The 13,711-nt window shown below is 38.4% G+C and overlaps 1 protein-coding gene across 1 annotated transcript in view; it reads left to right on the top strand.

Moving 5' to 3' along the window:
* Window positions 1-13,711, top strand: part of PSTPIP1 (proline-serine-threonine phosphatase interacting protein 1) — a 264,296-nt gene that overhangs the window by 144,835 nt on the left and 105,750 nt on the right. The window lies entirely within an intron of this gene.

Below are 13,711 nucleotides of genomic sequence, written 5' to 3' on the forward strand. Positions count from 1 at the left end.
GCAAACACATTTATATACACTTTTCTTTCCTAAGACATGGAGAGTCCACAGCGTCATTCCAATTACTAGTGGGATATTCACTTCTGGCCAGCAGGAGGAGACAAAGAGCACCCCAGTAAAGCTGTTAAGTGTCACTTCCCTTACCCATAACCCCCATTCATCCTCTTTGCCTCTGTCAATGGAGGACGTGAAGTTGGTGTCTGAAGATTTTATTCCTTGTTTGGGTACTTTTCCCTGCAAGCAAGGATTTGGGTTTATCTGTGTCCACATCAAGTAGTGGTGGCTTTTAAGCAGTTAGAAAGTGGTGAGGTGGTCCTTGCTTTGTTTTCTAACATATTTGCTGCCCTTGGTATAGAAAGCCAAAGTTAGTTACTCTGTTCTTTCTTTTTCTACAGGTCTCTTTAAGGAGTATGTGTCCTTTCACGCCTTGTGAGCTGTCTTCCTGCCCGACAGCTAGATTTGCAGGTAAGTGCTTTTGTCTTCTAGGTACTAGAGACTTGCACTATCTAATTTAATTCTGCATTCATTGTTATGGGACATTATAATCCTTTTGGGAGGATTCATTTGGGGCAGTATGCAGGCACTATTTGTATGTGAGGAAACTAGGGGTTAACGGCTTCCATTAGTTATGGGATGGCTAATGACCCTATGACTATGTGTATTTATTGCAAAGGTCTTTTTTGACGGAACGGCTACTTTATTTTTTGGGGTTTTTTTTGCTTCAAAGTAGAATTGCGTGCTTTTTCTTTAATGCGCAGTTTCTTTTGATGCCGTAAGAATAAAAAATAGATAGGAGCGCTAAAAGCTAAAGGTGGTAAGGTATATTAATGTGAGACTTATTAGAGAGAGAGAAAATAGACAAAGTAGATGAATGTCTAAAGAGACAAAGATTTATTCACATTAGGTGATATATAAAATGTAAAAAACGGACGTCTCCGTAAATAAAAACAATTTATACAATTAAGTTGCCATCACTTGATATATGACTAGACTTGCAATGTAAAGTTCATAATGCAGCAAAGATAGTCCAAATCCACACTGAACTTTCAATCGGGAGTTGGTTTGCTAGCAAAACAAGGGCTTACCCAGACGAGTGCACATTCAGTCTTCTCCGTGACTAGTTGTACGGCCGTAATGACGTCACTATTGAGGGCGCTGTCCTGAATACAATTTCTGATTGGTGTAAATGCGAGGTCAGTAAGTTGCACTGTTACTTGGCTTTCTTTGCTACAATGCAGCGATCATCGAAGAAAATATTCCTGCACTTAGTGCCAGATAGCACGCAGGATACCAAATCCAAGAATGTAGTATAGAGTAATGTCCAGAAATGACCCGTTACAGGTCTAGTGGCAAAATTGGAAATGGCTAACAGTGTTAGCAGTATTGCACACTTTTAAATGACAAATAGTAGCTTAGGTTTAGTTGCAGTACATCAACGCGTTTCTCCCTCTGCAGGGCTTTTTCAAGATGAATAATCTGCAACAGGTGTATCTTCTTTTAAAGGTGTAGCTTGCTTCCCATTGGTCAAATTCCACCTGGGAGATTGAAGCTAAGGCGGTCTTTGGTTTTAAGGTAGTCATACTTTTAAGATGGTATTGGCAACAATAAGTTGGCTAGGGCAACTTATATATAAAAACATATATACAATCTTAGGGAGTTTTGCATTTGGTATTCCAACTCCCTCAGAAGGGTTTCTTCAATAAAAAAGAGATCTTTATATATAGATAAAAAATGGAAAATAGTAATAGAACGAATAAAAAGGGGGTAATAAAAGATATATAGTAGGAGAATATATCAATAGAACCTGCTAAGTGATATGGTGTCATGTTTATTTGTGCAGACTAATTTTCAGTCAAATAGAAAAGGAGAAATGTCTAACTCAGAGTTCAGACCGGCAGGGAACAAGGTATTATATCTATAAATCAGTTCTGCTTCTTTGATTTTTAGAGCTTTCTCTATATTTCCTCCCCTCCAGTTTTGTTTCACCTGTATTATTCCCCAATAACTCAAATCTTTAGTGTTCCCTTTGTGTATTGACTTGAAATGCTTATATAAGTTGGTGTCCACCATTCCTTTCTCAATGCATAATAAATGCTCCCTGATCCTATCTCTGATCATTCGTTTGGTCTCCCCGAAATATATAAAATTGCATGTGCACCTCAAAATGTAAATTACTCCCTTTGTGGTACATCTAATACAGTCCTTAATAGTAATTTCTTTATTTGATTTTGGGATGTGTATTATTTTTCTCTTATCACTATGCTTGCAAGCCTTGCAAGAATAGCAGGGAAAAAAACCTGATATTTTCCCTCCTTGTAGATCTTTCTGTGTAAGGATAGGTTTTTTTGTTCTTATACATGTGCTAGGTGCAAGTAGTGTTTTGAAATTTCTAGTTTTTCTAAAAATCAATCTTGGTTTCTGTGGGAGTGAATCTCCAACTATAGGGTCAGCTTTTAATATGGGCCAGTGTTTATTAAGAATTTTTCGCATAATTCTATGATCTTCATTATATTCAGTTATGAATGGGACATTAATTATTTCAGAGTCATTATTAGGGGGTTTCTGTTTATATGAAAGGAGGCTTTTTCTGTCTGTGTTCCTTGCTCTTACCACAGCTTTATTTATGACCTCATCGTCATAGCCTCTATCTTTGAATTTATCAATCAGGGATTCTATTTGATTATCAAAGTCTGAGATTCTGGAGCAGTTCTTCCTTACTCTTAGGCTTTGGCCCACTGGAATGTTGTCTATCCATTGCTGGAGATGACAGCTTTGTGAATGGATAAAGTTGTTACAGTTTACCTCTTTGAAATGTGTCTTAGTCTCTAAATTGCTATTTATAACCATTATTTCTAAATCTAGAAAAACTACCCTATCTTTACTGTGGTTAAATGTAAAATTAAGCCCTTTGTCATTCAAATTTATATCAGTTTTCATATTATATCATGGCTAACACTGTTAGCCATTTCCAATTTTGCCACTAGACCTGTAACGGGTCATTTCTGGACATTACTCTATACTACATTCTTGGATTTGGTATCCTGCGTGCTATCTGGCACTAAGTGCAGGAATATTTTCTTCGATGATCGCTGCATTGTAGCAAAGAAAGCCAAGTAACAGTGCAACTTACTGACCTCGCATTTACACCAATCAGAAAGTGTATTCAGGACAGCGCCCTCAATAGTGACGTCATTACGGCCGTACAACTAGTCACGGAGAAGACTGAATGTGCACTCGTCTGGGTAAGCCCTTGTTTTGCTAGCAAACCAACTCCCGATTGAAAGTTCAGTGTGGATTTGGACTATCTTTGCTGCATTATGAACTTTACATTGCAAGTCTAGTCATATATCTAGTTATGGCAACTTAATTGTATAAATTGCTTTTATTTACGGAGACGTCCGTTTTTTACATTTTATATATCACCTAATGTGAATAAATCTTTGTCTCTTTAGACATTCATCTACTTTGTCTATTTTCTCTCTCTCTAATAAGTCTCACATTAATATACCTTACCACCTTTAGCTTTTAGCGCTCCTATCTATTTTTTATTCTTATGTTCATTTCTGCTACCTAGTTGGGGACCCATAGGTATTTTTAGGAGTTTGGTGTATCTTCCTGCGCTCTCTAGTACTACTCTCATACTATTCTTTTGATGCCGCTCACGTGACCTCCCGCTCTTCCTCTTGTAGCTTTGGGCGGAGCGGCGTCATTCCTGAAGAGTTTCTCTTCAGTTGCAGCTGTGGGGTTATCATCTGGCTGATTAGAGAGTCCTAAATTTGTGCAGCTTCTCCAGGTTACGGTAGGGCACCTCAGCTTCAAAGCGACATTCCTTACTTTTTGGGTACTTTATCAGTTATGGATAATGAACAGGTGTCTGTTCCTTTTGATATATGCTTATTATGTTTGGAGGCTGAAATTGTCTTGCCTATGCAATTTTTTTCCTCGTGTTTAGAAAAGACCTTAAAGTGTAAAGATAAATTTCTTGTTTCTGTGCCTAATGTCTCTCAGGATGATGCTGTTCAGGCAATGCCACAGCTTTCTCCTCAAACGTCTCAAGCCTCAATGGCTTCACATACAGTGCCCTACAGTTTCTCTCAGACTCCTGGAGGAGTGTATTTGCCAATAGATATTGCTGCACAGATATTTTCTGCGGTATCTGCGGCATTATCTGTTTTTTCCATGATGGGGAAGCGCAAGAGGAAATCAAAACATTTTTCTGATAGTAAGGTGTCTGTCTCATCTGCTGCTGATGCGAATGTTGACCCCCCATAAATCTGATGAGGAGGATACCTCGGTAGCTTCTGAGGGTGAAATCTCAGATTCAGACAGTATAAATCCTTTGGGGCCTATTTATCAAAGGTCTTGCGGACCTGATCCGACAGTGCGGATCAGGTCCGCAAGACCTCGCTGAATGCGGAGAGCAATACACTCTCCGTATTCAGCATTGAATACTCGATCGGGTTGAATTCCGGCGATTCCTGTCCGCCTAATCAGAGCAGGCGGACAGGGTTATGGAGCAGCGGTCTTTAGACCGCTGCTTCATAACTGGTGTTTATGGTGAGCCTGCAGGCTTGCCAGAAACATGGGGCCTCAAGCTCCATTCGGAGCTTGATAGATAGGCCCCTTTGTCTGATTCTGAAGAAGTAAACTTCAGATTTAAGCCTGAACACCTTCGTTTACTTCTAAAGGAGGTACTGGCTACTTTGGAAGACTCCGATTCTTCTGTCGCTGTCAGCCCTAAAAAAATCTAGTAAGCTTAACAAATACTATGATGTTCCTTCCTCTGTGAAAGTGTTCCCTGTTCTAGACCGTGTGTCGGAGATCATTGCACAGGAATGGGATAAGCCAGGGATTCCCTTTTCCCCGTCCCCTGTCTTTAAAAAGATGTTTCCTGTTGCTGACTCAATTCGGGACTCATGGCGTACTGTGCCTAAGGTAGAAGGGGCTATTTCTACTCTGGCCAAGAGAACCACGATTCCTATAGAGGATAGCTGTTCTTTTAAGGATCCTATGGACAAAAAGCTGGAGGCTTATTTAAAGAAAATGTATGTTCATCAGGGTCTACAATGGCAACCTGCAGTTTGTATTGCCACGGTAGCAAGTGCAGCATCTTATTGGTGTGATGCTTTACCTGATTATGATTTTAGAGGAGACTCCGTTAGAGGAGATCCAAGATAGGATTAAGGCTCTCAAGCTGGCCAATTCCTTTATCTCCGATGCTAACATGCAAGTCATTAGACTAGGAGCCAAGATGACTTCACTGTCCTAGCCCGCAGGGCTCTGTGGCTTAAATCTTGGTCAGTGGATGTTACCTCCAAGTCCAAGCTCCCGTCGCTGGCGGAGATAATTTCGGAAATTACGGATGGAAAGGGGTCCTTTCTAGCACAAAACAAGAAGAATAGACCTAAGGGACGTCAGAGTTCTAATTTTCGCTCCTTTCGTAACTTCAAAGGTCAAAAGTCTTCCTCTCCCTCCTCCAAGCCGGAGCAGTCCAAGTCCTCTTGGAGACCCAATCAGTCTTGGAATAAGGGGAAGCAATCAAAGAAGCATTCATCTAAGACTAAGTCAGCGTGAAGGGTCTGCCCCCGGTCTGGGATTGGATCAAGTGGGGGGCAGACTTTCCTTGTTTCGACAAGCTTAGATACGTGATGTCCCAGACTCTTGGGCTGTGGACATAGTATCTCAGGGGTACAAAATTGAATTCAAGACTCTTCCTCCCAGGGGCAGATTCCTCCTCTCCAGATTATCTGCGGATCAGGTAAAACAAGAGGCATTCTTAAGCTGCATTCAGGAACTTTCCTCCCTGAGAGTGATTGTTCCAGTCCCAGTAAGGGAACAGGGTCTAGGATTCTATTCAAATCTGTTTGTGGTTCCCAAAAAAGAGGGAACTTTTCGACCCATTTTAGACCTAAAGTGTCTCAACAATTTTCTCAGGGTACCGTCCTTCAAAATGGAAACCATTCGTTCCAGTCTTCCTTTGGTCAAAGAGGGTCAGTTCATGACGACCATAGACCTGAAGGACGCGTATCTTCATGTTCCCATCCACAGAGATCATCACCAGTTCCTGAGATTTGCTTTTATAGACAAGCACTTTTAATGTGTTGCTCTTCTGTTTGGCCTTGCCACAGCTCCCAGCATTTTCACAAAGGTTCTGGGGCTCTCTTGGCAGTTGTCAGGTCTCAGGGAATTGTGGTGGTGCCTTACCTGGATGACATATTTGTTCAGTTGCCATCTTTACAACTAGCAAACTCTCATACAGAGATCTTGTTGTCTTTTCTTGCCTCTCTCTCCAGTCTACTGTTCGGCCATCAGTGTCTCAATGCATGGAGGTAATTGGTCTGATGGTTGCTTCCATGGACATCATTCCCTTTGCTCAATTCCATTTGAGAGCTCTACATTTATGCATGCTCAGACAATGGAACTGAGACCACTCGGATCTGTCTCAGAGGATACATCTGGACTAGTTGACAAGAGACTCTCTCGTGGTGGATTTCTCAGGATCATCTGTCTCAGGTCAATGGGGGAACTGTGTGTTCCCTGTAAATATATATGTATATGCTTATATATACACATATTAACACATAAATAAATATATATATATATATATATATATATATATATATATATATAAGGCACTGACTATGATACGCCAGAGAAACACATATATGAACCCGGCAGAGGCAGCCTAAATTTACAATTAAACTGGCAGGTTGACTGCTATTATTAAATCTGCTTTATTCTCTTTTTGCTTCATTCTTTTTCTATCCTTTGTTGAAGGATATGCAGTAATGCGCTACTAGGTGCAAACTAAACACATTAAATGAGCCAATGACAAGAGGTATATATGTGTAGCCACCAATCACCAGATGCTACCACTAGTGCATTGCTGCTCCTACCTAGGTATGCTTTTCAAAGGATACCAAAAGAAGAAAGCAAAAAAGATAACAGAAGTAAAATGTACAGTTGTTCAATATTGTATTTTTTTTTATCTGAAACATGAAAAAAAAATTGTGTAATGCGCCTTTAATGTTGTAAAACAAATTAACATTTATCTACTAAAATAAAAATTAAAGGGACAGGAAACCCCAAAATTTTCTTTTATGATTTGAAAAGAACATACAATTTCAAATAACTTTCCAATTTACTTCTATTATCAAATTTGCGTCATTATATTGTTATCCTTTGTTTAAGAAATAGCATTGCACTACTGGCAGCTATCTGAACACATCTAGTTAGCCAATCACAAGGGACAAATGTGTGCAGGCACCAATCAGCAACTAGCTCTCACTAGTGTAGGATATGTGCATATTCTTTTTCAACAAGGGATACTAAAAGAACAAAGCACATTTAAAAGTGCATGTAAAAGTCTTAAAATTACATGCTCTGCCTAAAACATTCAAGTTTAATTTTGACATTTCTATCCCTTTAAAAAAAAACAAAAAAAAAACCTGCTCTGTTTTCTTAGAGATGCTTAATCAAGTACTAGTATTTGCAATAGAAGAGAGGTTTAGTTATTAGGAGGTAACAGCTGAACGCTACGTACCTGTGTGATGTCACACAAGGAGGCGTGAATTTGAAAACAAGGTATCATTGATTGGCTATTGTCCTTTCAAATAGACAGCAGTAGTGTGGTTATACACGTCTGAGGAAACGGCCTTGCACGCCGAGAAACGCGTCACTGTTTTTAATATGTTTTAAATTAAAGTATTTTAAACATACTACCGCTGCCTTTGTGGATGTTTGGAGGATTCGTTGTTCCATGTACCTGTATCCCCGCAAGTAGTCACTTGCTGATAAGTTACCAATAGCGGTTGCAAAACGGAGCGTTACGGGGAAACCACGGAACAGAATTCCTCCTGTTAGAGTTACTGCTGATCAGAGTCAGCCGAGCGGCTCAGAAGTCTCGGTCTGTTCCAATTGCACTATAGTGTGCTTTGCTAAATGTGAGTATATTTACATATACTTTTGTTGATGACTGGATCTTGTTTGGTGATACTGCACTTAGAGGCGCCTCTGTATTTTTTCCTTTCTTCAGGAATTCATCTGATTCTGACGAGCTTTTCCAGAGAGCAGCCACAGAGTTTCTTTCGTGCCACTTGTCCCTTGTGTCATTGGAGCATTTGAAGAGACTTTTTACACAGAGACTTTTAGGGATTGGTATTTACCGTATTTATTGCCACATATTTTTGAACATATTTGGTCACTGTGTTATACAAATTTACAATAGTTAATGTGAAGCTAGGATTTGACTAATTATATATTGCTATCTATTTTAATGTGAATAAGTACTGTATAGGATACAGATATTATTACTGTATAGCTTCATTTCTATTACATTGAGGTGTGCCGCCCCCTTATTAGCATTAGAGTGATTAGCTCATCACTCTTAACGCTGTTTATTTATCTCTCACTAGTGTAGGATATGTGCATATTCTTTTTCAACAAGGGATACTAAAAGAACAAAGCACATTTGAAAATAGAAGTGCATTTAAACGTCTTAAAATTACATGCTCTGCCTGAAACATTCAAGTTTAATTTTCACTTTCCTATCCCTTTTAAAAATAAAAAAACCCTGCTCTGTTTTCTTAGAGATGCTTTATTTTTTGGACAAATTAGCTTCTCGGCTATGCATTTAACCCTTGAAATACATTAAAGGGACATTGTAGGAAAATGAAATCTAAAACATTTTTTTCATGATTCAGATAAGGCATACAATTAATTAGAAACTTTACAATTTACTTCTATTATTTAATTTGCTTCCTTCTCTTGTTATCTATGCTGAAAGGTTTATCTAGGAAAGCTCAGGAGCAACAATAAAAGGGTAACATAAGTCAGCAGCACAGCAGAAAGAAGTTATCAAACAGAACAATTAATATAGTAATACACCAATAAAACATTAGTATTTGTTGAATCTAAGGTTACAGTAGCATGTGTTACTCATATACCTGCCAGCATTTTGTCACATGGAATCAGCACCTGGGTCTCAGGAAGTGGTAGTGCTGTCTGGGGTTTAGACAGGATGATTTGAGGTTTGGGCACATATAAGCAGTGGCCACTATCTATAAAACACTGAGAGGAGGTTTGAATGTGAGAGCCCCTGCATATGACCTCCATCCTTGTTACCTAACATGATAATTACAGAGTGCTGCTGCTACAGTGACAAACTCATGTCTCAATGTTTAATACAGTTAAATGACTTTAGTAATCAGTTAGCGCTCCTTTACAGATCACATTCACTGACTATGCTAATTTATTCAAAACTGTTTGAAATAATAATATGTAATAATAATGAAACCAATAAAAATGCAAACACTCAACTATAATGAAGTTTTCTTGCTATTTTAGACTCATTCATCACTGTAGTCTTCTCCTGAAAACACACTTATCCCAAGAATGGATTTTTATATATATATATACTCTCATTCTTCTAATGATAAGACCATCAGCAGCCAAGCAATATCCTTTTTTGTTTATCTTCTCAATTAATGGAACATCATTAAAACCTTATATTATGCGCATGAAAAAGCAAAAAGCAGCAATTACATATGCTAAAAGTTGTTATTGTTAAATATATCCCTGAGTGTTCTATAGCTTAAAGCTTCTGTATAGCACCTAAAGTGGCTGCATGACTGTTATGGGCTCACTATGGAAGAGGAGTCAGTGGCAGCAATGGCAGCTCTTGTTGCTATTAGCCACTCAGGCTCCTTAAAAGTAGTATCCATTGCTACTTCTTGAAAATGTCTAGAGATAGCTCTTGACCCACCTAAATATAGGGACAGTCCTGCAACATTGCTGTACAACTGTCATTATCAATATCAGGTCACTTAGAATGTATCCCAGATCACATAGATAAGGATTCTCTCCCATGGTATTTTTAAATCTCTTTAGTTGTGGTAGCTGCGTCTCTTTAAGAAAACTATGTCAGACACCTACCAAAAGTTCTTTGCGGCTTCTGCTTGCTCCTGCTCTAGTCTGGCATTTCCTTCTTCTTTAAGAATATTACTCACCTTTCATAAAACAGTGTTTGGTTAAGGGTTTATGCAATGTCCAAAATATTGCCCAAAAAGTTTAATGCACGCTCCAATTTTCAGAGCATTGCACCAGAGCAGTAGGTAGCTGCAGGACACGTCACTCGGCTGTCGGTTCACAGTCTCACTTCCCACCAGAGCTACTGAGACAGTCACAGTCACGTGAGCACCGGACTGCTGAATGATGGTTGGCTCCCGAGGCTGCTTGGGAGAGCAGCCTCAGTTGGGAGTGGTATTGGCCACGGACTAAGAGACTAACTAAGTGCCACTGGGTGGCAGTCTCTGTGGCCCATATTAAATTTGCTCAAAGACATGCATCTATATTGCGCAAAGGGAGGGGAGCTGAATGGCTCACAGCCTCTCCTTCCTTGCACAATATGGATGAATGCATGGATATGAACTTAAGTTTAAAAAAATGGAATTCAATTAGATGAATGTTGGCAGTGTCAGCAGCGGGGAGTTTCAGTTGGGATAAAAAAAAAAATATTAAAAAAATTAAAAGAATTTTTTTTATTAAAGATTATTAAAAAGAAAGTGTAATTACACACATAGCTGCCTCACCTGCCTCCTATGACTGCATGTCACTGCTTGATTACAACTGATGATGAAACTCTATCTAAAATATAACTAACATTACGGATCTGTTTTTATAAAAGGAAGAGTTTACCATCACTTTAAGTAAAAATTTTTTATTTAACCTATTATGCGCAGTGGAAGATTCAGGGCCAGGCTACATGTGGAGAGCTATATATCGCTTTAATGAAAGCAATATTAGCGCTCCATTTTGTAATACTAGTGCACGCTAATGTACACTCGTATTACAAGTTAACAGCAATACGAACGCAAGCTTGCATTCGCATTGCTGGGAAGGCACTTTCCCCCCAAATTTTACCCCCAAAATACTGTCTAGTGCAGTTATTTTATTAAAAAATAAAAATGCTACTGTATGCTACACTGCATTTTGGGGGCATTTGGGGCTAGATTACAAGTGGAGCGCTAATTTAGCGCGTGGCTGCAAACAGAAACATTTGCCAGTTTGTGGGCTTGCGATAAATAACCAGCCATTACAAGTAGCGCTCAAAAAATTAATCAGAGGTCAGACCTCTGGTTCGTTTTCTAAAATGTCCCCCTAATAAATTAAAAAATATTAACTTCAGATCTCTGGTTAATTTTATAAATGTCCACTAAATTCCCCCAAAATCAATTGTGATATACTTTATTAAAATAGAAAGATAGTAGCATCTTTATTTTTTAATAAAATACCTGCAAAAAAGCAGTTTTTGGGGTCTAAAGGGAGCAGGTGTGGGGCGTGCCTTTACATTGCAGTCTATGGGAACTGTGTGTTCCCAGTAAATGTATATGTATATGCTTATATAAATATATATTTATGTGTTAATTTGTGATTATAGATTTTAATTCTATTGTGGACAAAAGTTACTTATGATCGAACTAGATGCAGTTAACAGGATGTTCTTTGTGTTGAACGTTTATTTCCTGTTTGGTAATGAAACGTGACACATAAAAACCGCATATTGTTAATAGCAGGGTGCTCTGCTCATATAATACACTGCATTTATAAATATGCAGACATTGTGTAAAACTGCTTTCCGTTGACTTTTTACAATTCTATATCTACAACTATATTTGTTATATTTTAGTCATACAAGCACCTGGTATAATGGCATAAGGTTTTTACTTTTTGCTACATGTAATCACTTGTTTTCATTTAATATTTAGGAATAGAGGAAATGGAATGGTAAAACAGTAAACCAACTCAGCCAGCTGTTTGGCACATAATTTGTATCACAGGGCAGATTATGATGTGCTCATTCCATAAGCAGACGCCGAACAATCCAAAATGACTCAGTGGCCCCATCAATATTTTTAGGCTACATAAAGATGCTCTTTAGCATGGCTTAGTTCAATTCAAATGTTTCAGATGCAGAAAAGAAAAACAGCAGCAAGTTAAATACTAAAGAACAAAGCAGTGTAGCCAAGGAATATGTCTAATATTACCTTTATTTGTCCATAGGGGCTCTAAACAAACAGAAAACATCTCAAGCCACTACATTGTCCTTAGTCATGTAGGGTCAGGTAGTGGCTTGAGTTGTTTTCTGTTTGTTTAGGACCCATATGGACAAATGAAGATCCTGTCAGACATATTGCTTGTCTTTTTATGTCATTGAGAATAAATTGAGGTTTGGTGCTGTTTACATTTCTTTGTTTCATTAAAGGGACCGTCTACAATAGAATTTTTATTGTTTTAAAAGATAAATAATCCCTTTATTACCCATTCCCCAGTTTTGCATAAATACTTTTTTCCTCTGTGATAACCTTGTATCTAAGTCTCTGCAGACTGCCCCCTTATTTTCAGTTCTTTTGACAGACTTGCCTTTTAGCCAGTCAGTGCTAACTTATAACTAATTCCACGGGCGTGAGCACAATGTTATCTATATGGCCCACATGAACTAGCAGCCTCCTGTTCTGAAAAGAAAATACAAAAGCATGTGATTTAGAGGCTGTCTATAGTGGCTTAGAAACGGGCAGAAATTTAGCGGTTTAAATGTTATAAACTATATTAATCTAACAATGTTGGTTGTGCAAAGCTGGGAAATAGGTAGTAAAGGCGTCATCTAACTTTTTAAACAATAGCAATTTTAATGTAGACTGTCCCTTTAAAGGAAAATACTAAACCATGCATAAACTCAGGTACATTGATAGCTGGTTTTGTATTTCTACAACAAACACTTGTTAACATGTTAATATTTAAGTATTCAGTGTTTGTGGGCAGTGACAATGATTAATTATCTTGTCTGATAAAAATCTCTTTATTTTGGTACAGACAAAGGGGCATATCTATCAAGCCATCAACCTGAAATATGATGGAATTCCGCAGCATAATTATGGCGAGCTTGATTCGACCTAGTTATCAAAGCCTACAGACCGGCAAAAGTTGAAATTTGTGACGTAACATATAATCCGCCGGTCTCAATCCAACACAGATCGATGCTTACGTCATTACAGATCTATCTGACACCTTTTGCAAGTTAACAAATTTCTAACAGGTACGCTCGCCGCTATTCCGGCCCAGTGTACCTGGTTTTCAATCAGGCCGCGGATGCCATAGGAATCAATGGGAGTCTGAAAGCAGCAAAGCTTATGTTCGATGCTGCCAGATATCCCATTGATTTCTATGGTAGAAAACAAATTACGTTTACACCTAACACTCTAACATAAGCCCCGAGTCTAAACACTAATCTGCCGTCCTGACATTGCCGCAACTAAATTAAGTTATTAACCCCTATTCCGCAGCTCCCGGACCCCTCCACAACTAAATAAATGTATTAACCCCTATCCCGCCGCTCCTGGACCCTAGCGTAACTAAATAAAAGTATTAACCCCTAAACCCCTGGCCTCCCACATCACTACCATTAACTAAACTTATTAACCCCTAAACCGCCAGCCCCCCACATCGCCATAAACTAAATTAAGCTATTAACCCCTAAACCTAACAACCCTCTAACTTTACATTAAAATTACAACATCCCTATCTTATAATAAATTAAAACTTAACTGTAGAATTAAAATAAACTATATTAAACTATTAATTACCCTACCCTAACTATTATACTAAAATTACATTAAACTATCAATTAAATTAACTATATTACATATTAAAAAAA

This window comes from Bombina bombina, chromosome 6 (assembly GCF_027579735.1).
Source record: "Bombina bombina isolate aBomBom1 chromosome 6, aBomBom1.pri, whole genome shotgun sequence".
NCBI classification, from domain to species: domain Eukaryota; kingdom Metazoa; phylum Chordata; class Amphibia; order Anura; family Bombinatoridae; genus Bombina; species Bombina bombina.